The following is a 23,383-nucleotide window of genomic DNA, read 5'->3' as shown; positions in this document are numbered from 1 at the left end:
CGTGGCCCGATCTGTCACCTGGAAGTTGGCAGAGGTTTTTTGTTGGATCCCACCCAATAAAATCCACAGTCTATCATGAGACAGCACGTTGGATGGCTGCTGAATGGCCAGTATGGGGATTGAACCCATGACCTTGGCGTTATTAGCACCACGCTCTGACCAGCTGAGCTAACCGGCCCAAAAAATGTGTGTGAACCCATCCTTTTGTTGACTAATATACCAAAAAAGAGAGGGTGGAAGAACTGTTAAGAACACAAGAGAAATGTGTGTTTACAAGAAATTACTTCAACATAGTGGGAAAAAAAAGTCCTCTGTTGACTTACAAAAAATGCTTTAAGAAGAAATTTGCCACAAAACAATACATGGTGTGCGTCTTCTAAAGTTAGGGTCGTTAGGTGAGGATATAAAGCAGCAGTTTTTGATGCAGTATGCTGTGTCAGACTTTGGAAATGAGTGATTTATCCAGAAAGTAGCTGGAAAAGTGATTTGGAGATTGTAGCTAAGCATGTAATGTATTCATTAGCGTGTCATGTGTCAGTGAATTTTGTGGTTTGCTGTCATTTGTAGTTGCGTACATCACTCACCTGGAAGTTGGCAGAGGTTTTTTCTTGGATCCCACCCAAAAAAATCCACAGTCTATCATGAGACAGCACGTTGGATGGCTGTTGGAATGGCCAGTATGGGGATTGAACCCATGACCTTGGCGTTATTAGCACCACGCTCTGACCAGCTGAGCTAACCGGCCTACAAAATCATTCTGTTGACTGATATACCAAAAAAGAGGGTGGAAGAACTGTTAACAACACAAGAGAAATGTGTGTTTACAAGAAATTACTTCAAGCAGTACCAATGAAAGCCAACTCTTGGAAGCTCCTACTGATCAGAAGCCACCTATGCAGGTGTAGTTCCACCAACAGCCTGCTTCCAAGTCGTGATTTTTTCACCCATGTCGCTTGAGGTCATGGCATGTTATTGACTTTCTATGGTTGCTTCTAAGCCAAGACCACTGGGGCCTGGCACTGATAAGGCCAAGTTCATGGCTTCAGTCCGCAACCTGGCCATTCGAGCCTCGTTTGAGAACTCGTAGAGTCTCTGTTGAAGGACATGAAATTGACAAAAGTGTAGCAATTTTGGATGACATAAAGGATCCGAGGTTGGCCTGCTGCAATCCAACTGGGAACGCATGCCTGCTCCTCAAGGACTCACAACAAACCACGAAGGGACTTGAACCCTCAATCTTCTGATCCGAAGTCAGACGCCTTGTCCGTTAGGCCACGTGGTCTGGCAGAAGCTCCCTCTTTTCACGAACGTTCGTTGGAGTCTGGTTGAATCAACTGCTGGTGTTGGGTTGCTCACGTGGCTGGTGGATATTGCTTGATTGTTGCTTGAAATAATTGATTGTTGCTTGAAATAAGTGCATGCCACAGCATTTCTCCCATGTATCACGCTCTTAAAAATGTAGTCCTACCTGCCACATGCACAGTGGATCCACCCACTAAGCCAGAGTATTATCTGCCAATGAAGGTCATAAAGCTTACGTGGCCCGATCTGTCACCTGGAAGTTGGCAGAGGTTTTTTGTTGGATCCCACCCAATAAAATCCACAGTCTATCATGAGACAGCACGTTGGATGGCTGCTGAATGGCCAGTATGGGGATTGAACCCATGACCTTGGCGTTATTAGCACCACGCTCTGACCAGCTGAGCTAACCGGCCCAAAAAATGTGTGTGAACCCATCCTTTTGTTGACTAATATACCAAAAAAGAGAGGGTGGAAGAACTGTTAAGAACACAAGAGAAATGTGTGTTTACAAGAAATTACTTCAACATAGTGGGAAAAAAAAGTCCTCTGTTGACTTACAAAAAATGCTTTAAGAAGAAATTTGCCACAAAACAATACATGGTGTGCGTCTTCTAAAGTTAGGGTCGTTAGGTGAGGATATAAAGCAGCAGTTTTTGATGCAGTATGCTGTGTCAGACTTTGGAAATGAGTGATTTATCCAGAAAGTAGCTGGAAAAGTGATTTGGAGATTGTAGCTAAGCATGTAATGTATTCATTAGCGTGTCATGTGTCAGTGAATTTTGTGGTTTGCTGTCATTTGTAGTTGCGTACATCACTCACCTGGAAGTTGGCAGAGGTTTTTTCTTGGATCCCACCCAAAAAAATCCACAGTCTATCATGAGACAGCACGTTGGATGGCTGTTGGAATGGCCAGTATGGGGATTGAACCCATGACCTTGGCGTTATTAGCACCACGCTCTGACCAGCTGAGCTAACCGGCCTACAAAATCATTCTGTTGACTGATATACCAAAAAAGAGGGTGGAAGAACTGTTAACAACACAAGAGAAATGTGTGTTTACAAGAAATTACTTCAAGCAGTACCAATGAAAGCCAACTCTTGGAAGCTCCTACTGATCAGAAGCCACCTATGCAGGTGTAGTTCCACCAACAGCCTGCTTCCAAGTCGTGATTTTTTCACCCATGTCGCTTGAGGTCATGGCATGTTATTGACTTTCTATGGTTGCTTCTAAGCCAAGACCACTGGGGCCTGGCACTGATAAGGCCAAGTTCATGGCTTCAGTCGGCAACCTGGCCATTCGAGCCTCGTTTGAGAACTCGTAGAGTCTCTGTTGAAGGACATGAAATTGACAAAAGTGTAGCAATTTTGGATGACATAAAGGATTCGAGGTTGGCCTGCTGCAATCTAACTGGGAACGCATGCCTGCTCCTCAAGGACTCACAACAAACCACGAAGGGACTTGAACCCTCAATCTTCTGATCCGAAGTCAGATGCCTTGTCCGTTAGGGCACGTGGTCTGGCAGAAGTTACCTCTTTTCACGAACGTTCGTTGGAGTCTGGTTGAATCAACTGCTGGTGTTGGGTTGCTCACGTGGCTGGTGGATATTGCTTGATTGTTGCTTGAAATAATTGATTGTTGCTTGAAATAAGTGCATGCCACAGCATTTCTCCCATGTATCACGCTCTTAAAAATGTAGTCCTACCTGCCACATGCACAGTGGATCCACCCACTAAGCCAGAGTATTATCTGCCAATGAAGGTCATAAAGCTTACGTGGCCCAATCTGTCACCTGGAAGTTGGCAGAGGTTTTTTGTTGGATCCCACCCAATAAAATCCACAGTCTATCATGAGACAGCACGTTGGATGGCTGTTGAATGGCCAGTATGGGGATTGAACCCATGACCTTGGCGTTATTAGCACCACGCTCTGACCAGCTGAGCTAACCGGCCCAAAAAATGTGTGTGAACCCATCCTTTTGTTGACTAATATACCAAAAAAGAGAGGGTGGAAGAACTGTTAAGAACACAAGAGAAATGTGTGTTTACAAGAAATTACTTCAACATAGTGGGAAAAAAAAGTCCTCTGTTGACTTACAAAAAATGCTTTAAGAAGAAATTTGCCACAAAACAATACATGGTGTGCGTCTTCTAAAGTTAGGGTCGTTAGGTGAGGATATAAAGCAGCAGTTTTTGATGCAGTATGCTGTGTCAGACTTTGGAAATGAGTGATTTATCCAGAAAGTAGCTGGAAAAGTGATTTGGAGATTGTAGCTAAGCATGTAATGTATTCATTAGCGTGTCATGTGTCAGTGAATTTTGTGGTTTGCTGTCATTTGTAGTTGCGTACATCACTCACCTGGAAGTTGGCAGAGGTTTTTTCTTGGATCCCACCCAAAAAAATCCACAGTCTATCATGAGACAGCACGTTGGATGGCTGTTGGAATGGCCAGTATGGGGATTGAACCCATGACCTTGGCGTTATTAGCACCACGCTCTGACCAGCTGAGCTAACCGGCCTACAAAATCATTCTGTTGACTGATATACCAAAAAAGAGGGTGGAAGAACTGTTAACAACACAAGAGAAATGTGTGTTTACAAGAAATTACTTCAAGCAGTACCAATGAAAGCCAACTCTTGGAAGCTCCTACTGATCAGAAGCCACCTATGCAGGTGTAGTTCCACCAACAGCCTGCTTCCAAGTCGTGATTTTTTCACCCATGTCGCTTGAGGTCATGGCATGTTATTGACTTTCTATGGTTGCTTCTAAGCCAAGACCACTGGGGCCTGGCACTGATAAGGCCAAGTTCATGGCTTCAGTCCGCAACCTGGCCATTCGAGCCTCGTTTGAGAACTCGTAGAGTCTCTGTTGAAGGACATGAAATTGACAAAAGTGTAGCAATTTTGGATGACATAAAGGATTCGAGGTTGGCCTGCTGCAATCTAACTGGGAACGCATGCCTGCTCCTCAAGGACTCACAACAAACCACGAAGGGACTTGAACCCTCAATCTTCTGATCCGAAGTCAGATGCCTTGTCCGTTAGGGCACGTGGTCTGGCAGAAGTTACCTCTTTTCACGAACGTTCGTTGGAGTCTGGTTGAATCAACTGCTGGTGTTGGGTTGCTCACGTGGCTGGTGGATATTGCTTGATTGTTGCTTGAAATAATTGATTGTTGCTTGAAATAAGTGCATGCCACAGCATTTCTCCCATGTATCACGCTCTTAAAAATGTAGTCCTACCTGCCACATGCACAGTGGATCCACCCACTAAGCCAGAGTATTATCTGCCAATGAAGGTCATAAAGCTTACGTGGCCCAATCTGTCACCTGGAAGTTGGCAGAGGTTTTTTGTTGGATCCCACCCAATAAAATCCACAGTCTATCATGAGACAGCACGTTGGATGGCTGTTGAATGGCCAGTATGGGGATTGAACCCATGACCTTGGCGTTATTAGCACCACGCTCTGACCAGCTGAGCTAACCGGCCCAAAAAATGTGTGTGAACCCATCCTTTTGTTGACTAATATACCAAAAAAGAGAGGGTGGAAGAACTGTTAAGAACACAAGAGAAATGTGTGTTTACAAGAAATTACTTCAACATAGTGGGAAAAAAAAGTCCTCTGTTGACTTACAAAAAATGCTTTAAGAAGAAATTTGCCACAAAACAATACATGGTGTGCGTCTTCTAAAGTTAGGGTCGTTAGGTGAGGATATAAAGCAGCAGTTTTTGATGCAGTATGCTGTGTCAGACTTTGGAAATGAGTGATTTATCCAGAAAGTAGCTGGAAAAGTGATTTGGAGATTGTAGCTAAGCATGTAATGTATTCATTAGCGTGTCATGTGTCAGTGAATTTTGTGGTTTGCTGTCATTTGTAGTTGCGTACATCACTCACCTGGAAGTTGGCAGAGGTTTTTTCTTGGATCCCACCCAAAAAAATCCACAGTCTATCATGAGACAGCACGTTGGATGGCTGTTGGAATGGCCAGTATGGGGATTGAACCCATGACCTTGGCGTTATTAGCACCACGCTCTGACCAGCTGAGCTAACCGGCCTACAAAATCATTCTGTTGACTGATATACCAAAAAAGAGGGTGGAAGAACTGTTAACAACACAAGAGAAATGTGTGTTTACAAGAAATTACTTCAAGCAGTACCAATGAAAGCCAACTCTTGGAAGCTCCTACTGATCAGAAGCCACCTATGCAGGTGTAGTTCCACCAACAGCCTGCTTCCAAGTCGTGATTTTTTCACCCATGTCGCTTGAGGTCATGGCATGTTATTGACTTTCTATGGTTGCTTCTAAGCCAAGACCACTGGGGCCTGGCACTGATAAGGCCAAGTTCATGGCTTCAGTCCGCAACCTGGCCATTCGAGCCTCGTTTGAGAACTCGTAGAGTCTCTGTTGAAGGACATGAAATTGACAAAAGTGTAGCAATTTTGGATGACATAAAGGATCCGAGGTTGGCCTGCTGCAATCCAACTGGGAACGCATGCCTGCTCCTCAAGGACTCACAACAAACCACGAAGGGACTTGAACCCTCAATCTTCTGATCCGAAGTCAGACGCCTTGTCCGTTAGGCCACGTGGTCTGGCAGAAGCTCCCTCTTTTCACGAACGTTCGTTGGAGTCTGGTTGAATCAACTGCTGGTGTTGGGTTGCTCACGTGGCTGGTGGATATTGCTTGATTGTTGCTTGAAATAATTGATTGTTGCTTGAAATAAGTGCATGCCACAGCATTTCTCCCATGTATCACGCTCTTAAAAATGTAGTCCTACCTGCCACATGCACAGTGGATCCACCCACTAAGCCAGAGTATTATCTGCCAATGAAGGTCATAAAGCTTACGTGGCCCGATCTGTCACCTGGAAGTTGGCAGAGGTTTTTTGTTGGATCCCACCCAATAAAATCCACAGTCTATCATGAGACAGCACGTTGGATGGCTGCTGAATGGCCAGTATGGGGATTGAACCCATGACCTTGGCGTTATTAGCACCACACTCTGACCAGCTGAGCTAACCGGCCCAAAAAATGTGTGTGAACCCATCCTTTTGTTGACTAATATACCAAAAAAGAGAGGGTGGAAGAACTGTTAAGAACACAAGAGAAATGTGTGTTTACAAGAAATTACTTCAACATAGTGGGAAAAAAAAGTCCTCTGTTGACTTACAAAAAATGCTTTAAGAAGAAATTTGCCACAAAACAATACATGGTGTGCGTCTTCTAAAGTTAGGGTCGTTAGGTGAGGATATAAAGCAGCAGTTTTTGATGCAGTATGCTGTGTCAGACTTTGGAAATGAGTGATTTATCCAGAAAGTAGCTGGAAAAGTGATTTGGAGATTGTAGCTAAGCATGTAATGTATTCATTAGCGTGTCATGTGTCAGTGAATTTTGTGGTTTGCTGTCATTTGTAGTTGCGTACATCACTCACCTGGAAGTTGGCAGAGGTTTTTTCTTGGATCCCACCCAAAAAAATCCACAGTCTATCATGAGACAGCACGTTGGATGGCTGTTGGAATGGCCAGTATGGGGATTGAACCCATGACCTTGGCGTTATTAGCACCACGCTCTGACCAGCTGAGCTAACCGGCCTACAAAATCATTCTGTTGACTGATATACCAAAAAAGAGGGTGGAAGAACTGTTAACAACACAAGAGAAATGTGTGTTTACAAGAAATTACTTCAAGCAGTACCAATGAAAGCCAACTCTTGGAAGCTCCTACTGATCAGAAGCCACCTATGCAGGTGTAGTTCCACCAACAGCCTGCTTCCAAGTCGTGATTTTTTCACCCATGTCGCTTGAGGTCATGGCATGTTATTGACTTTCTATGGTTGCTTCTAAGCCAAGACCACTGGGGCCTGGCACTGATAAGGCCAAGTTCATGGCTTCAGTCCGCAACCTGGCCATTCGAGCCTCGTTTGAGAACTCGTAGAGTCTCTGTTGAAGGACATGAAATTGACAAAAGTGTAGCAATTTTGGATGACATAAAGGATTCGAGGTTGGCCTGCTGCAATCTAACTGGGAACGCATGCCTGCTCCTCAAGGACTCACAACAAACCACGAAGGGACTTGAACCCTCAATCTTCTGATCCGAAGTCAGACGCCTTGTCCGTTAGGCCACGTGGTCTGGCAGAAGTTACCTCTTTTCACGAACGTTCGTTGGAGTCTGGTTGAATCAACTGCTGGTGTTGGGTTGCTCACGTGGCTGGTGGATATTGCTTGATTGTTGCTTGAAATAATTGATTGTTGCTTGAAATAAGTGCATGCCACAGCATTTCTCCCATGTATCACGCTCTTAAAAATGTAGTCCTACCTGCCACATGCACAGTGGATCCACCCACTAAGCCAGAGTATTATCTGCCAATGAAGGTCATAAAGCTTACGTGGCCCGATCTGTCACCTGGAAGTTGGCAGAGGTTTTTTGTTGGATCCCACCCAATAAAATCCACAGTCTATCATGAGACAGCACGTTGGATGGCTGTTGAATGGCCAGTATGGGGATTGAACCCATGACCTTGGCGTTATTAGCACCACGCTCTGACCAGCTGAGCTAACCGGCCCAAAAAATGTGTGTGAACCCATCCTTTTGTTGACTAATATACCAAAAAAGAGAGGGTGGAAGAACTGTTAAGAACACAAGAGAAATGTGTGTTTACAAGAAATTACTTCAACATAGTGGGAAAAAAAAGTCCTCTGTTGACTTACAAAAAATGCTTTAAGAAGAAATTTGCCACAAAACAATACATGGTGTGCGTCTTCTAAAGTTAGGGTCGTTAGGTGAGGATATAAAGCAGCAGTTTTTGATGCAGTATGCTGTGTCAGACTTTGGAAATGAGTGATTTATCCAGAAAGTAGCTGGAAAAGTGATTTGGAGATTGTAGCTAAGCATGTAATGTATTCATTAGCGTGTCATGTGTCAGTGAATTTTGTGGTTTGCTGTCATTTGTAGTTGCGTACATCACTCACCTGGAAGTTGGCAGAGGTTTTTTCTTGGATCCCACCCAAAAAAATCCACAGTCTATCATGAGACAGCACGTTGGATGGCTGTTGGAATGGCCAGTATGGGGATTGAACCCATGACCTTGGCGTTATTAGCACCACGCTCTGACCAGCTGAGCTAACCGGCCTACAAAATCATTCTGTTGACTGATATACCAAAAAAGAGGGTGGAAGAACTGTTAACAACACAAGAGAAATGTGTGTTTACAAGAAATTACTTCAAGCAGTACCAATGAAAGCCAACTCTTGGAAGCTCCTACTGATCAGAAGCCACCTATGCAGGTGTAGTTCCACCAACAGCCTGCTTCCAAGTCGTGATTTTTTCACCCATGTCGCTTGAGGTCATGGCATGTTATTGACTTTCTATGGTTGCTTCTAAGCCAAGACCACTGGGGCCTGGCACTGATAAGGCCAAGTTCATGGCTTCAGTCCGCAACCTGGCCATTCGAGCCTCGTTTGAGAACTCGTAGAGTCTCTGTTGAAGGACATGAAATTGACAAAAGTGTAGCAATTTTGGATGACACAAAGGATTCGAGGTTGGCCTGCTGCAATCTAACTGGGAACGCATGCCTGCTCCTCAAGGACTCACAACAAACCACGAAGGGACTTGAACCCTCAATCTTCTGATCCGAAGTCAGACGCCTTGTCCGTTAGGCCACGTGGTCTGGCAGAAGTTACCTCTTTTCACGAACGTTCGTTGGAGTCTGGTTGAATCAACTGCTGGTGTTGGGTTGCTCACGTGGCTGGTGGATATTGCTTGATTGTTGCTTGAAATAATTGATTGTTGCTTGAAATAAGTGCATGCCACAGCATTTCTCCCATGTATCACGCTCTTAAAAATGTAGTCCTACCTGCCACATGCACAGTGGATCCACCCACTAAGCCAGAGTATTATCTGCCAATGAAGGTCATAAAGCTTACGTGGCCCGATCTGTCACCTGGAAGTTGGCAGAGGTTTTTTGTTGGATCCCACCCAATAAAATCCACAGTCTATCATGAGACAGCACGTTGGATGGCTGTTGAATGGCCAGTATGGGGATTGAACCCATGACCTTGGCGTTATTAGCACCACGCTCTGACCAGCTGAGCTAACCGGCCCAAAAAATGTGTGTGAACCCATCCTTTTGTTGACTAATATACCAAAAAAGAGAGGGTGGAAGAACTGTTAAGAACACAAGAGAAATGTGTGTTTACAAGAAATTACTTCAACATAGTGGGAAAAAAAAGTCCTTTGTTGACTTACAAAAAATGCTTTAAGAAGAAATTTGCCACAAAACAATACATGGTGTGCGTCTTCTAAAGTTAGGGTCGTTAGGTGAGGATATAAAGCAGCAGTTTTTGATGCAGTATGCTGTGTCAGACTTTGGAAATGAGTGATTTATCCAGAAAGTAGCTGGAAAAGTGATTTGGAGATTGTAGCTAAGCATGTAATGTATTCATTAGCGTGTCATGTGTCAGTGAATTTTGTGGTTTGCTGTCATTTGTAGTTGCGTACATCACTCACCTGGAAGTTGGCAGAGGTTTTTTCTTGGATCCCACCCAAAAAAATCCACAGTCTATCATGAGACAGCACGTTGGATGGCTGTTGGAATGGCCAGTATGGGGATTGAACCCATGACCTTGGCGTTATTAGCACCACGCTCTGACCAGCTGAGCTAACCGGCCTACAAAATCATTCTGTTGACTGATATACCAAAAAAGAGGGTGGAAGAACTGTTAACAACACAAGAGAAATGTGTGTTTACAAGAAATTACTTCAAGCAGTACCAATGAAAGCCAACTCTTGGAAGCTCCTACTGATCAGAAGCCACCTATGCAGGTGTAGTTCCACCAACAGCCTGCTTCCAAGTCGTGATTTTTTCACCCATGTCGCTTGAGGTCATGGCATGTTATTGACTTTCTATGGTTGCTTCTAAGCCAAGACCACTGGGGCCTGGCACTGATAAGGCCAAGTTCATGGCTTCAGTCCGCAACCTGGCCATTCGAGCCTCGTTTGAGAACTCGTAGAGTCTCTGTTGAAGGACATGAAATTGACAAAAGTGTAGCAATTTTGGATGACATAAAGGATCCGAGGTTGGCCTGCTGCAATCCAACTGGGAACGCATGCCTGCTCCTCAAGGACTCACAACAAACCACGAAGGGACTTGAACCCTCAATCTTCTGATCCGAAGTCAGACGCCTTGTCCGTTAGGCCACGTGGTCTGGCAGAAGCTCCCTCTTTTCACGAACGTTCGTTGGAGTCTGGTTGAATCAACTGCTGGTGTTGGGTTGCTCACGTGGCTGGTGGATATTGCTTGATTGTTGCTTGAAATAATTGATTGTTGCTTGAAATAAGTGCATGCCACAGCATTTCTCCCATGTATCACGCTCTTAAAAATGTAGTCCTACCTGCCACATGCACAGTGGATCCACCCACTAAGCCAGAGTATTATCTGCCAATGAAGGTCATAAAGCTTACGTGGCCCGATCTGTCACCTGGAAGTTGGCAGAGGTTTTTTGTTGGATCCCACCCAATAAAATCCACAGTCTATCATGAGACAGCACGTTGGATGGCTGTTGAATGGCCAGTATGGGGATTGAACCCATGACCTTGGCGTTATTAGCACCACGCTCTGACCAGCTGAGCTAACCGGCCCAAAAAATGTGTGTGAACCCATCCTTTTGTTGACTAATATACCAAAAAAGAGAGGGTGGAAGAACTGTTAAGAACACAAGAGAAATGTGTGTTTACAAGAAATTACTTCAACATAGTGGGAAAAAAAAGTCCTCTGTTGACTTACAAAAAATGCTTTAAGAAGAAATTTGCCACAAAACAATACATGGTGTGCGTCTTCTAAAGTTAGGGTCGTTAGGTGAGGATATAAAGCAGCAGTTTTTGATGCAGTATGCTGTGTCAGACTTTGGAAATGAGTGATTTATCCAGAAAGTAGCTGGAAAAGTGATTTGGAGATTGTAGCTAAGCATGTAATGTATTCATTAGCGTGTCATGTGTCAGTGAATTTTGTGGTTTGCTGTCATTTGTAGTTGCGTACATCACTCACCTGGAAGTTGGCAGAGGTTTTTTCTTGGATCCCACCCAAAAAAAATCCACAGTCTATCATGAGACAGCACGTTGGATGGCTGTTGGAATGGCCAGTATGGGGATTGAACCCATGACCTTGGCGTTATTAGCACCACGCTCTGACCAGCTGAGCTAACCGGCCTACAAAATCATTCTGTTGACTGATATACCAAAAAAGAGGGTGGAAGAACTGTTAACAACACAAGAGAAATGTGTGTTTACAAGAAATTACTTCAAGCAGTACCAATGAAAGCCAACTCTTGGAAGCTCCTACTGATCAGAAGCCACCTATGCAGGTGTAGTTCCACCAACAGCCTGCTTCCAAGTCGTGATTTTTTCACCCATGTCGCTTGAGGTCATGGCATGTTATTGACTTTCTATGGTTGCTTCTAAGCCAAGACCACTGGGGCCTGGCACTGATAAGGCCAAGTTCATGGCTTCAGTCGGCAACCTGGCCATTCGAGCCTCGTTTGAGAACTCGTAGAGTCTCTGTTGAAGGACATGAAATTGACAAAAGTGTAGCAATTTTGGATGACATAAAGGATCCGAGGTTGGCCTGCTGCAATCTAACTGGGAACGCATGCCTGCACCTCAAGGACTCACAACAAACCACGAAGGGACTTGAACCCTCAATCTTCTGATCCGAAGTCAGACGCCTTGTCCGTTAGGCCACGTGGTCAGGCAGAAGCTCCCAATTTTCACGAACGTTCGTTGGAGTCTGTTTGAGTGAACTGCTGGTGTTGGATTGCTCACGTGGCTGGTGGATATTGCTTGATTGTTGCTTGAAATAATTGATTGTTGCTTGAAATAAGTGCATGCCACAGCATTTCTCCCATGTATCACGCTCTTAAAAACGTAGTCCTACCTGCCACATGCACAGTGGATCCACCTATTGAGCCAGAGCATCATCTGCCAATGACGGTCATAAAGCTTACGTGGCCCGATCTCTCACTGATCAGGCCAAATTCATGGCTTCCCTAACCTGGCCTTTCGAGCCTCGTTTGAGAACTCGTAGAGTCTCTTTTGAAGGACACACCCAGGGTCTGCAGTCTTAAAGGCTGCATTTCAAGACCGATTACTTCACAGCGACGCGATGAAGGCTGTCCCAATTCAAAGGCTGCTCTAAATGCGGCCCTCAAATGCGTCTTTCATTTCCCTGAATTTCAAGGATGGGTCGGTGTAGCCTTCATGGTCCAACATATCTCAGACTTCATAGTGCGGCGGTTGTTGGGATAATTTTTCCAAAAAAAATGGCGAAAGCCGAGCGGCCGGAGAGTAAACTTTCATAAGTAAGTACTGAATATTATGTCACTTTTTTATGCGCAAATGTTTAATAATGAAGAACATTAAAACATTACTGTTGGCCACATGTCGGCAAAGTTATGTGACATTAGCGATGTTTGTACATTTTTAAAGTAAAGGTTTTAAAGCCTTTACTTCAAAATATACGCCGTTCAATAGTCGGTCTTAATCTTACAAAGAATGTGCTGATTTTATGGATAATTAAAGGCTGTATCCCAATTCAGGGACTGCAGCCTTAAAGGTTGCATTTTAAGGCCGATTACGTCACAGTGGCGCGCCGAAGGCTGTCCCAATTCAAAGGCTGATCGAAATGTGGCCCTCAAATGCGTCCTTCATTTCCCTGAATTTTATGGCTGTGGCAGTGTAGACTTCGTGGTCCCATATATCCCACAATTCATAGCGTGGATAATTCTGCCGCAGACGGCAGAAGCAGAGCGGCCGAAGAGTAAATTAAGTACTGAATATTATGTCACTCATTTATGTGCAAATGTTTAATAATGAGGAACATTAAAACATTACTGTTGGCCACATGTCGGCAAAGTTATTTGCCATTAGTGATGTTTGTACGTTCAGCTTTTACTTGCTTTTAAAACCTTAATCTTACAGAGAATGTGATGATTTCGTGGATAATTAAAGTCAGTCATATATCCACAAACACAACAAGCTGTAAGTCAGTGATGCTGCTCGGTTTGCAGTCCTGAATATCACGGCACAAGCAGGATTCACTGCACTGTTAATGTTAGCTATGTTTTATTGCTGCCTCTGTTCGGTGGTGTCGAGCAAAACGGACTTTAACATGTGTTTGAACGAGTTGACAGTTCACTCATTAAGCTGAATGAAAGATGCTTTAATCACAGCAGTCACACATGTGTCCACTGTACCATCTGGGAACTCTTCTTGTTTAGCACTCGTAATAACACAAACACTAAATCCTCCTTCTCTTGTGCTGTTTTGTAGCAGTGTAAACACCTGAGACTGTCACCTGTCTGTCTGTCCTGCACTCTTTCTCTCTCTTTTTCTTTCTCTCTGATTGTGTAACAAAAGTATGAACATGTATTTATAAGTTACACTTGTGTTTGAATCCTGCAGCTTATCACACATTTGATTTCCATGTGTGACAACTGCAAGTGTGCAGAGTGAGGACAGACTGAGGGACCCACTGCTGCACATCATCTGTGAGGCTTTGCACCCCTGATGATCCACCAGGACAAACTCAGCAGTGTGTGAGGAGGAGGAGGAGGAAGAGCCAGCAGCAGCTGACAGATGGAGAGAATAGACGGACTGTTCCCTGTTTGTGAAGGACTGCTAGAAAAGTTTCACATAACTAATTGTCTGTCCTGAATCAGTCTTATTAGGTAATGTTCAAACAATTTTATCATTCCATCATTCCGGTGTTTTCAGTGTGGGAGAAAGTACTCAGGGCCTTCAAGTTACACACTATGAAAGGCAGCAACAAGTTTAACATTCAGAAACCTAAAGTATGTATCAGCAGCAGAATGGACCTAAAAATTTGTATTTGTATGTTTTAGCAGAAGTCAGCCAGTTTAAGGCTCTGATATCTATTCTGTATGACTTAAAGCAGTTATGACATAGTATGATTTTCTCACCCAATAAAGGAATATTTAATATATCGGTCTATTATTCATTCTATCAGAAACAGTTTTTACAGCTCGTACATTTTCTTTTTATACATATATGTAAGCAATGAGCCAAATTTAGTTATGCCAACATACTGAAGGAACAACATTTGTCTCTTATATATGATACACCTATATATTAGGGGTGCAACGATACACAAAATTCACGGTTCGGTTCGATACTTTGGTGTCACGGTTCGATATTTTTTCGATACAAAAAAAATGTTCATGCCTTTTTAATTTGTCATTTATTAAAATGATAAATATATATTTTAACTCAAAAGTACAGTTTTTAAATTTAACCTTAACCCTTGTGCGCATTTTTTATTTTGACAGCGAATGCGCACCTGCGGACCACTTATGTGCAGCCCTGGTTATTTAGCTCGTCATATTGCAGCCACAGAAATGATTTTGTCCATGAAACCATAAAGCTGCACTTTCTTTTTGCCTTATAGTCTGATTTGTCATAACTTCTCCGTTTTGTGGTAAGCTTTTCTTTGGCTGTCACTTCTTCACCCTGACCTGTCTTATTTGGCTCAGCAGAACTGAAATATATATCCTGCTGCTTTTACACACGCACTCACATAAGCTCAGCGATTCTCTGCGCGATCAACCTCTCACATGTTTAAGCTTGCTGCGGGAGATTTCACTTGTCATGTTTGCATAGTAAGCTAACGATTAATAAGACGATGTCAGAGGAATTGGTGCACAAATTATCATCACTCACAGATCAGTGCTGTCGCTCTCTATACACAGTTCGCACGATTGCAAAGTGAAAGCAAAAAAACAAGCGCAAATTCAAACACGATTTCAATATGTCACATATTGACAGTGGCTCACCGATGCCAATGACATAATTACCCAGCTACATTTCCGAAAGAATGCAAAAGCATTGACATATATTTTTCCTTCCTACAATAGCCCGACGGGCAGGGAAGAGATAGATTTTGGTAGCCCGACTGAAAAAATCGCTAGCCCCAGGACGTCGGGCTAGCGATATTGCAAGCCCTGTATCTGATTGAGGAATCACTCATCTTTGGAAACGAGAGTTTATTACAGAGAAATGTCTCTTTCCAAAATAAAAGCTATACTATCCGCTTCTTCTGGGCTATATTCTCAGCAGCATAAGGAGAATCATGTGCTAACAGCTGTCTAAATGACTCGGCTAAAGTTAGTAGCATGCTTGTTGTTTTTGTCTTTGCACTAGGATGATGTCGGCGTAAATGTGCAGTCATATTCGTTGTGTTCCCACTAGTGCTTTCAGGTTAATCTCGTTGAAATGACGTTAACGCTACAACACGGCAAATCTCCGTTAACGAGCTACCGCCGATCGCTCCGTGCATGGGGCTAGACGGCCAACACGTTAACGAGCTAACTGCGCTAACACACTAGTTCCCACCCATGTAATTGAGCATTGCATGGCACATCCAACATACTGTTTTACTTTAGTCCATGACTCGCTTACCTTCAGGGTCATACGTCACATGAAAACCAAAATAATTCCAAACGCCAGATCTGAATGAGGTTCAATTTGCCTGTTGCAAGGAGAGCTTAACTTCTGTCTCGCTAGCTTGCCCTGCGCTCTTCCTTCTGACGATGCTGTCTGTGTTGAGCGCTCAGTGGATCTGCGCTCGACAGTGCAGCCTAGGCAGAGTAGTCGAACGCAGATTCACTGAGCGCTCAACACAGACAGCATCGTCAGAAGGAAAGTTGATAAAATAAATTACAAATGTTGTATTGTTCGATACATATGCGTACCGAACCGAAAGCACTGTATCGAACGGTTCAATATCGATACGAATATCGTTGCACCCCTACTATATATGCACTGTCAAAGATACTTGTCTTTGAGTGAAGATTTAAGGTGATAAGACATATAAATAACTGCGACTTGAATCTGTACTGAAGCTCAGTATTTGACACAGTTCATGTTCACTGCTGTAATAGCTAATAATGATTAATATAAATCAAATCAAATCAAATCAAATCACTTTTATTGTCACATCACATGTGCAGGTACATTGGTACAGTACATGTGAGTGAAATTCTTGTGTGCGAGCTTCACAAGCAACAGAGTTGTGCAAAATACAATAATGTAAACAAGCAAAATACATGAATGGCCACATCTTAAACTAATAAATATATTGTAACGTTCACAAGAACCAGACGGTTGGGGTCTCAGTTTGTCCGTTTATTCGGCACATAAGCCAGCGGGTTGTTAACTCAGGGGGAAGCGCTCTCGAACTACACCTCTCTTCAGCCTGGCACACACACAGAACAACCAGGTCCCCCCACCCCTTCCTGTACACCACCCTCACTACTTCCTGCAGCCCAACCAAACATGAATCTTAAAGGAACAACAACAGTGTGCAGAGAAAACCAACATGTCACTGTCCAGTAACACTTAACCATCGTTACACTGCCCCCCCAGCAATAAGTTCCTCGTCCCCGAGGGAACGACACAGACTCTGAGGCGGGGCGGTAGCCTACGTTCCCTCCTTGACCTCCTGAGCCCCTGAGGAGGACGCAGAGCTTCGGGGCTTTGGGGTGAAGAGTCCGAGGGGGGGGAACGCAGCCCCGGTCGGGGGCCCCTCTGAGCAGGGTCATGGACGCTCTGTACACGTCCCTCTGGAAAGGAGGGGAGGGACTGTCCTCTGTAGGGGGCCATCCGGTCTCTGTGCAGCGCTACTATCCTCCCCCTAGGAGGCAACTGCACCCTGTAAACAACCTCCCCCACTCGCTCTAGGACGCTGCAAGGCCCCACCCAGCTGCTATCCAGTTTAGGACACCGTCCCTTCTTCCTCTTTGGGCTGTAGACCCACACCAGCTCCCCAGCACGGAAGTGCCTCCCTTTAGTGGTGATGTCGTAATTCCTCTTTTGGCGCAGGCCTGCCTTCGCCAGCTGCTCTCGGGCGTAGGAATGTGCAGAATCCAGCCGGTCCTGCAGCTTCCTTGCGTAGTCCCGGCCCGGTGGTGCCTCTGGCGCGTCCGGGGGTTTCCCAAAAGCCAACTCTGCAGGAGTTCTCAGCTCTCTCCCTAACATGAGCAGGGCAGGCGTACATTGGGTGGAGTCCTGCACTGCCGACCTGTAGGCCATGAGGGTAAGGGGAAGATGGTAATCCCAGTCCCGTTGGTGTTCTGAGGTAAGGATGGCTAGCTGCTGGGCCAGCGTCCTGTTAAACCTTTCCACCAGCCCATCGCTTTGGGGGTGAAGTGGGGTGGTGCGGGTCTTCTTAATCCCAAGGCGTTCACACATGGCAGCAAATACCTTGGACTCAAAGTTACGCCCCTGGTCACTGTGGAGGGTCTCTGCTGTCCCAAAGCGGCTGAACATCCCCTCCACTAATACATCAGCGACAGTCTCAGCCTCCTGATCTGGGATGGCGTATGCTTCCGGCCACTTGGTAAAATAGTCCATGGCCACAAGAACATAGCGGTTTCCTCTGTCTGTGCGAGGAAATGGGCCCATGACGTCCACAGCTACTCGCTCCATTGGAGCTCCTGCTGGTTGCTGCTGAAGCTGAGCCCGGGACTGGTCTTGTGGCCCTTTGTGTGAGGAACATGCATCACAGCTGCGGCAAAAGTCCTCCACATCCCTCCGCTGTTGACCCCAGTAATAGCCCTGGCGGAGGCGGCGAAGAGTCTTGGAGACCCCAAAGTGGCCAGAGCCAGTGCTCCCATGGCAGGCTCCCAGCACAGCTGACCTCAGCGACCTTGGCACCACAACCTGCCACCTCTCCTCCCCCGTGGCAGGATCCTTCCAGGCACGCTCCAACACCCCCTCCTTCAGCCTGAGAGCTGCAAACTTGGCCCACAGCCCCCTGGTACAGATGGAAAACCCAGTGACCTCATCCCAAAGGGGTTGCTCCCCCTTCTCCAGCCACTGCAGGACCGGCAGCAGGTCTGTGTCTTGTTCCTGCCGTGCCCTCCACTCCGCTGCATCCACCACCAGAAGAACCCTGCAGGCGAGCTGTGCTGCTCCGTCTATTGTCGTGAGTTCCCGCTCTATTTCCTCTCGCTTCTCACAGTAACGGCAGCCAGCTGCAGCACATGGGCGGCGAGAGAGGGCGTCTGCGTTAGAATGGTGCGTCCCTGCTCTGTGCTCCACGGTGAAATTGAAGGCTTGGAGCTCCTCCAGCCAGCGAGCCACCTGTCCCTCTGGCTCCCTGAAAGACATCAGCCACTGAAGGGCAGCATGATCAGTTCTGACAACAAATGCTGTGCCGCACAGGTAGTATTTAAAGTGTCTCACCCCCGCCACCACAGCCAACAGCTCTCGTCGTGTGACACAGTAGCGCCGCTCGCTCCTGTTCAGGACCCGGCTGAAGTACGCCACCACCTTCTCCCCTTCCGGTCCAACCTGCGACAACACCGCTCCCAGCCCCACATTACTTGCGTCAGTGTCCAGGACAAAAGGCAGGGCGGGGTCAGGGGGGGCAAGGACTGGGGACTCTGTCAGCGATCTGCGGAGGGTGTCGAACGCCTGCTGACAGTCCTGGGTCCAGATGAAGTCACGGTCCTTCTGCAGCAGGTGGAAGAGTGGTGCGGCTATGGAGGAAAAGCCCTTCACAAACCTCCTGTAATAAGACGCCAGTCCTAGGAAGCTTTTGAGCTGTTTCTGGTCTGCTGGTGTGGGCCACTCGGTAATGGTGTGAATTTTTTCCTCCAAAGTGCTGATGCCCTCACGACCCAGCTTGTGGCCCAGAAACTCCACCTCCCTCCTCATGAAGTGGCACTTGTCGGGATGCAGCTTCAGGCCTGCAGCCGCCACCCTCTCCAACACTTGTCTCAGGGCATCCAGGGCAGCATCAAAGGAGCTCCCGTGCACTAGAAGATCATCCAGGTAAACCAGACACCGTTGCCGTGGGACGCCAGCCAGCACACTGTCCACGAGCCTCTCGAAGGTCGCAGGAGCGTTGCAAAGGCCAAAACTCAGGACTTTGAACTGCCATAGTCCCCTGTTAGTGCAGAAGGCTGTCTTCGGTCTGGATTCCGGGGACAGTGGCACCTGCCAGTAGCCACTCCGCAGGTCCAGGGTGGAAAACCAGGAGGACCCGGCTACTAAGTCGAGGGACTCATCAATCCTGGGAAGGGGGTAAGAGTCTTTCTTCGTCACTTTGTTGAGTGGTCTGTAGTCCACACAGAAACGCATCCTAGGACTTTTTTTCTTAGGCACCATCACCACCGCGGAGGCCCACGGGCTATCAGATGGTTCTATGATGCCCGCCTTCATCATTTCACACAGCTCCCTGTCTGCAGCCTCCTGATGAGCCAGGGGCAGGCGGCGGGGGCGCACTTTAATAGGCTGGGCTCTACCAAGTGTGTCAAGCCAACATCACTTTCTTTCAGGGCAAAAATGTCACTAAACTCTTTTAGTACCTGCCATAGACTCTCTTGCTGCTGTGGAGTCAGCCCCTCACAGTTCTTTGACCAGATACTCCTCACTGCTGAGAGCCTCTCCTCCTCCTCCTCCTCCGCTCGCTGTTCTGCTGGCGGGTCTGCAGGGGTCTCTGCGGTGGAGGTGGACGCCGCGGCAGATGCTGTGCAGACCGGGGGAGGAATAAGCGGCACCTTCTTCCCATCAGGGAGTACGAGGAGGCCTTTGCCTAAGTCCAGTACACCACCAATGGCTCGTAAAAAATCCAGCCCAAGGATGCAGGCGTCCTGCACGTCAGCCACCCAGGCAGCATAAGACACACCGAGGTCCCCCACCTTGAACTGGAACACTCCCTTCCCTCTCATTGGGGCCAGATCACCGGTCACAGTCTTAAGTTGCACGTTAGTCGGTTGTACAGCAGCTCCGGTTGGGACAATATTGGGTCGGACCAGCGTTGCATTGGATCCCGTGTCCAGCAGGGCCGTACAGGACACCCCCGCAATCGTCACTGGAACATGGCAAAAGCCGCCAACCTGGGTCCAGCCCACAGTGATGGCCGCACCGGGTGGAGGTGGCGGTGGTGTGGGGATGTCGTTCTCCCAGGCCCGTGTACTCCCGCCTACACGGGCCCGTGGGCGTTTCCCTGAACCGCTGCAAGCTTGGGGCACTGCCTGATGAGGTGTCCGACTTGTCCACATCCCCAGCAGCTCTGAAGTGCTCCGACCAGAGCATTATAATCTCCCCTCTGCTCCTCGGTCAGCAGCAGCAGGCATGCAGCTGCATCCTCACACAGGCACAAAGCCAATTGGAGAGCTTTATGTTCCTCAGACCAGCCAGCTGCAACAGCTAACAGCTCGAACTGTGCGATAAACACTTCCCATGGCGTCTTGCCGCTGAACTTAGGCGTTTTTATATTCGCTGCAGCTTGCTGGGCGCCGCCATGTTTGTTTACATCACGTGACGGCGCGTCAAGCGAGGTCGACTCCTTCCCGCCGGAATCGCGGCCGCTGTGCGAACAGTTCCCGAGCCTAGTCAAACCTGGAGAAAATCCAGCCTCGGCAGACAGCCGCAGTGCCGTTTCCCTCACTCCATGGGCGGGCGAGCGCGGACGAACCTCCCTCTCCTCCGTCTCCTTCTTAATCCTGCCCGGCAACATCCTCGTCACGTAACGGCAAGCGTCGCCGGCAACAGGGTCTCGGGCGTTCTGGGGTTCTTTTTTCTTTCTTCACTTCTGACACCAATGTAATGTTCACAAGAACCAGACGGTTGGGGTCTCAGTTTGTCCGTTTATTCGGCACATAAGCCAGCGGGTTGTTAACTCAGGGGGAAGCGCTCTCGAACTACACCTCTCTTCAGCCTGGCACACACACAGAACAACCAGGTCCCCCCACCCCTTCCTGTACACCACCCTCACTACTTCCTGCAGCCCAACCAAACATGAATCTTAAAGGAACAACAACAGTGTGCAGAGAAAACCAACATGTCACTGTCCAGTAACACTTAACCATCGTTACAATATGTACAATATATAATAGTATATGCATTTCTGAATGTGTATACTAAATATTTTTCTACGTGTGTGTGTGTGTGTGTGTGTACACATATATTACAAATTAAATAGAGTAAACAATAAATAAATATATAAAAATATACAGAGTTGAGACATGTGCAAAACAGTGGCATTACTGTACAGTATGGAGTGCATAATGTTGAAGTTCCAGTAGTGAAGGTGAGGTGTCTATGACGTGTTCAGCAGTCTGATGGCCTGGTGGAAGAAGCTGTCTCTCAGTCTGCTGGTACGGGACCGGATGCTGCAGAACCTCCTTCCTGATGGAAGTAGTCTGAACAGTTTATGGCTGGGGTGACTGGAGTCCTTGATGATCCTCCCCGCTTTCCTCAGGCACCGCTTCCTGTAGATGTCTTGGAGGGAGGGAAGCTCACCTCCAATTATCCGTTCAGAGCACCGCACTACTCGCTGGAGAGCTTTGCAGTTGTAGGCAGTTGTAACTATAATATTGGCCATATTATATTTACATTACCAAAATGATATTACCTTAGTCTCATGAACAAAATTAGCTAATTGTTATTTACTAGCTAATCTTAAAATGACCGTTCAGTACAGAAATGAAGGCCAAAAATCATGTTTTACAGTCCTGTGGTCTCAGCCTCAGATACTTATCAAATCAAGAAACAAACAAACAAATGAACAAAATATCTTCTCCTTCATTTCTGTCAAACAAAGTTGCATGACACGTTTCCAGCGGTTAGTATCAATGGTTACTAGGCAACCTGGGCAGCACGACGGAACCTAGACCGTCCCATACAGCCCATGAGTTTGCAACAAACTTGCCGTTTATTTTGCAAATCGAGCTCAATACTGCCCCTAGCGTCCTGGAGCACTTCCGTTGTGTTTTGGTTTTTGCATATGTTTTGAATTTTGTAAGTGTTATAGAGTTTGTAAGTGTTTTGGAGTTTGTACATGCTTTGTCTATAGGGGCCACCGTAGTTTTTTACTACTTGCTACTTGCTTTACTACTTGCTCATGTAAGTTTGAGACTAGGGTTGCCAACCGTCCCTTAAAATACGGAATCGTCCCGTATTTCGAAACAAAAGTACACGTCCCGTATTGAGCTAATAAGGGACGCACTTTGTCCCGTAATACAGTGAGAACCAAAAGTAGCCTATAAATGTTTATGGAATTAACGCCTTGTTTGAAAACATAATTCCCAGCCCCTCTCCTGCTTTGTGACCAATGAGCTGACAGCACACTTATGACAATTCGAGTATGACAATTCAGATTACCGCTCATCTCATTGGTCGAGGAAAGGTCGCTTTCGGAGAAAATACCGGAAGACAACAGGTGACCACAACAAGAAGCATGGCCAACAGGGAAACAAACGCCGACACTGCGGTGCAAGTCTCGGACGACAGTACACCTAAAGCTGGGCAGACACTGTGTGATTTTTTCAGTCACGTTATTCAGCTCCTGCTCAAACTGCACGATTGACTCACAGGGGTTAGAAGTTCATAGGTCACGATGTACTCTCACACTGTACCGCCCGATGCTCTGATGCGACCTGAGTGCTCACACTGTGCCGCTGTTGTGCCAAAGTAGTTACCCCCGCCATAAAATGAAGGTTATAACAGAAAATCTGTCGCTCTCTCTCTCTGTCTTTCACTCACACAGACACACCACCACCATCAACTTTGCTAAATTGCTAATGAAAAACATTGATCAGGCAGCTGTGATTAAGCAGCAGTGTAAATCCAACTATTTTCACGGTTGTTGTGGTCGTGATAATTTTGTGAGGCCACATCGAAAAGGCTCGGATGAGCTTTCCAAAGTTCTACAAGTTGTGCCTCCATCGCTTGTGTCCAGATCACACGCTGCACTGCCGTGCTGCTCCGTCTTTTTCACCGATGTTTACGTGTTTGCGCGCGAGCAGCTGCGGTGACACCCTCACGAGCGATTGATGATCGGGAACTGGTCGTGAGGTGTTAATCACTTCTCGTTACCCAACGTATACTACATGACGCACGATGAAGGCCAAAATCGGTCCGATCACTCAAAAATCGGCTCAAAATGGGCCTAAAACCGCACAGTGTAAGCCCAGCATTAGAGCAGCAATGTTTGTTTCCCTCAGAGAAAGGGAAGAATGGGAAAAGGAAAACACCTGGCTGGAAAAAGTTAATATGGGCATGTG

The 23,383-nt window shown here is 46.5% G+C and overlaps 22 non-coding genes across 22 annotated transcripts; all 22 read right to left on the bottom strand.

The window, feature by feature from the left end:
* Positions 1-104: 104 nt before the first annotated feature.
* On the bottom strand, positions 105-178 carry trnai-aau (transfer RNA isoleucine (anticodon AAU)). Its single transcript has one exon. It is a non-coding gene; the product is annotated as a tRNA-Ile (tRNA).
* Positions 179-671: 493 nt separating this feature from the next.
* On the bottom strand, positions 672-745 carry trnai-aau (transfer RNA isoleucine (anticodon AAU)). The gene has a single exon. It is a non-coding gene; the product is annotated as a tRNA-Ile (tRNA).
* Positions 746-1,209: 464 nt separating this feature from the next.
* Positions 1,210-1,282, bottom strand: trnar-ucg (transfer RNA arginine (anticodon UCG)). The gene has a single exon. It is a non-coding gene; the product is annotated as a tRNA-Arg (tRNA).
* Positions 1,283-1,641: 359 nt separating this feature from the next.
* trnai-aau (transfer RNA isoleucine (anticodon AAU)) lies at positions 1,642-1,715 on the bottom strand. The gene has a single exon. It is a non-coding gene; the product is annotated as a tRNA-Ile (tRNA).
* A 493-nt stretch (positions 1,716-2,208) lies between these two features.
* trnai-aau (transfer RNA isoleucine (anticodon AAU)) lies at positions 2,209-2,282 on the bottom strand. The gene has a single exon. It is a non-coding gene; the product is annotated as a tRNA-Ile (tRNA).
* An 896-nt stretch (positions 2,283-3,178) lies between these two features.
* On the bottom strand, positions 3,179-3,252 carry trnai-aau (transfer RNA isoleucine (anticodon AAU)). The gene has a single exon. It is a non-coding gene; the product is annotated as a tRNA-Ile (tRNA).
* Positions 3,253-3,745: 493 nt separating this feature from the next.
* trnai-aau (transfer RNA isoleucine (anticodon AAU)) lies at positions 3,746-3,819 on the bottom strand. The gene has a single exon. It is a non-coding gene; the product is annotated as a tRNA-Ile (tRNA).
* An 896-nt stretch (positions 3,820-4,715) lies between these two features.
* On the bottom strand, positions 4,716-4,789 carry trnai-aau (transfer RNA isoleucine (anticodon AAU)). Its single transcript has one exon. It is a non-coding gene; the product is annotated as a tRNA-Ile (tRNA).
* Positions 4,790-5,282: 493 nt separating this feature from the next.
* trnai-aau (transfer RNA isoleucine (anticodon AAU)) lies at positions 5,283-5,356 on the bottom strand. Its single transcript has one exon. It is a non-coding gene; the product is annotated as a tRNA-Ile (tRNA).
* A 464-nt stretch (positions 5,357-5,820) lies between these two features.
* On the bottom strand, positions 5,821-5,893 carry trnar-ucg (transfer RNA arginine (anticodon UCG)). The gene has a single exon. It is a non-coding gene; the product is annotated as a tRNA-Arg (tRNA).
* A 359-nt stretch (positions 5,894-6,252) lies between these two features.
* On the bottom strand, positions 6,253-6,326 carry trnai-aau (transfer RNA isoleucine (anticodon AAU)). Its single transcript has one exon. It is a non-coding gene; the product is annotated as a tRNA-Ile (tRNA).
* A 493-nt stretch (positions 6,327-6,819) lies between these two features.
* Positions 6,820-6,893, bottom strand: trnai-aau (transfer RNA isoleucine (anticodon AAU)). Its single transcript has one exon. It is a non-coding gene; the product is annotated as a tRNA-Ile (tRNA).
* A 464-nt stretch (positions 6,894-7,357) lies between these two features.
* trnar-ucg (transfer RNA arginine (anticodon UCG)) lies at positions 7,358-7,430 on the bottom strand. The gene has a single exon. It is a non-coding gene; the product is annotated as a tRNA-Arg (tRNA).
* Positions 7,431-7,789: 359 nt separating this feature from the next.
* trnai-aau (transfer RNA isoleucine (anticodon AAU)) lies at positions 7,790-7,863 on the bottom strand. Its single transcript has one exon. It is a non-coding gene; the product is annotated as a tRNA-Ile (tRNA).
* Positions 7,864-8,356: 493 nt separating this feature from the next.
* Positions 8,357-8,430, bottom strand: trnai-aau (transfer RNA isoleucine (anticodon AAU)). Its single transcript has one exon. It is a non-coding gene; the product is annotated as a tRNA-Ile (tRNA).
* A 464-nt stretch (positions 8,431-8,894) lies between these two features.
* On the bottom strand, positions 8,895-8,967 carry trnar-ucg (transfer RNA arginine (anticodon UCG)). Its single transcript has one exon. It is a non-coding gene; the product is annotated as a tRNA-Arg (tRNA).
* Positions 8,968-9,326: 359 nt separating this feature from the next.
* On the bottom strand, positions 9,327-9,400 carry trnai-aau (transfer RNA isoleucine (anticodon AAU)). Its single transcript has one exon. It is a non-coding gene; the product is annotated as a tRNA-Ile (tRNA).
* A 493-nt stretch (positions 9,401-9,893) lies between these two features.
* trnai-aau (transfer RNA isoleucine (anticodon AAU)) lies at positions 9,894-9,967 on the bottom strand. The gene has a single exon. It is a non-coding gene; the product is annotated as a tRNA-Ile (tRNA).
* A 464-nt stretch (positions 9,968-10,431) lies between these two features.
* On the bottom strand, positions 10,432-10,504 carry trnar-ucg (transfer RNA arginine (anticodon UCG)). Its single transcript has one exon. It is a non-coding gene; the product is annotated as a tRNA-Arg (tRNA).
* A 359-nt stretch (positions 10,505-10,863) lies between these two features.
* trnai-aau (transfer RNA isoleucine (anticodon AAU)) lies at positions 10,864-10,937 on the bottom strand. The gene has a single exon. It is a non-coding gene; the product is annotated as a tRNA-Ile (tRNA).
* Positions 10,938-11,431: 494 nt separating this feature from the next.
* On the bottom strand, positions 11,432-11,505 carry trnai-aau (transfer RNA isoleucine (anticodon AAU)). Its single transcript has one exon. It is a non-coding gene; the product is annotated as a tRNA-Ile (tRNA).
* A 464-nt stretch (positions 11,506-11,969) lies between these two features.
* Positions 11,970-12,042, bottom strand: trnar-ucg (transfer RNA arginine (anticodon UCG)). The gene has a single exon. It is a non-coding gene; the product is annotated as a tRNA-Arg (tRNA).
* Between the last annotated feature and the right edge of the window lie 11,341 nt (positions 12,043-23,383).

Source organism: Copadichromis virginalis, linkage group LG23 (genome assembly GCF_057382275.1).
Source record: "Copadichromis virginalis isolate Kocher_CV1m ecotype Utaka linkage group LG23, C_Virginalis_male_GT1.1, whole genome shotgun sequence".
NCBI classification, from domain to species: Eukaryota; Metazoa; Chordata; class Actinopteri; order Cichliformes; family Cichlidae; genus Copadichromis; species Copadichromis virginalis.
This window is presented reverse-complemented; position numbering and strand designations above follow the sequence as displayed.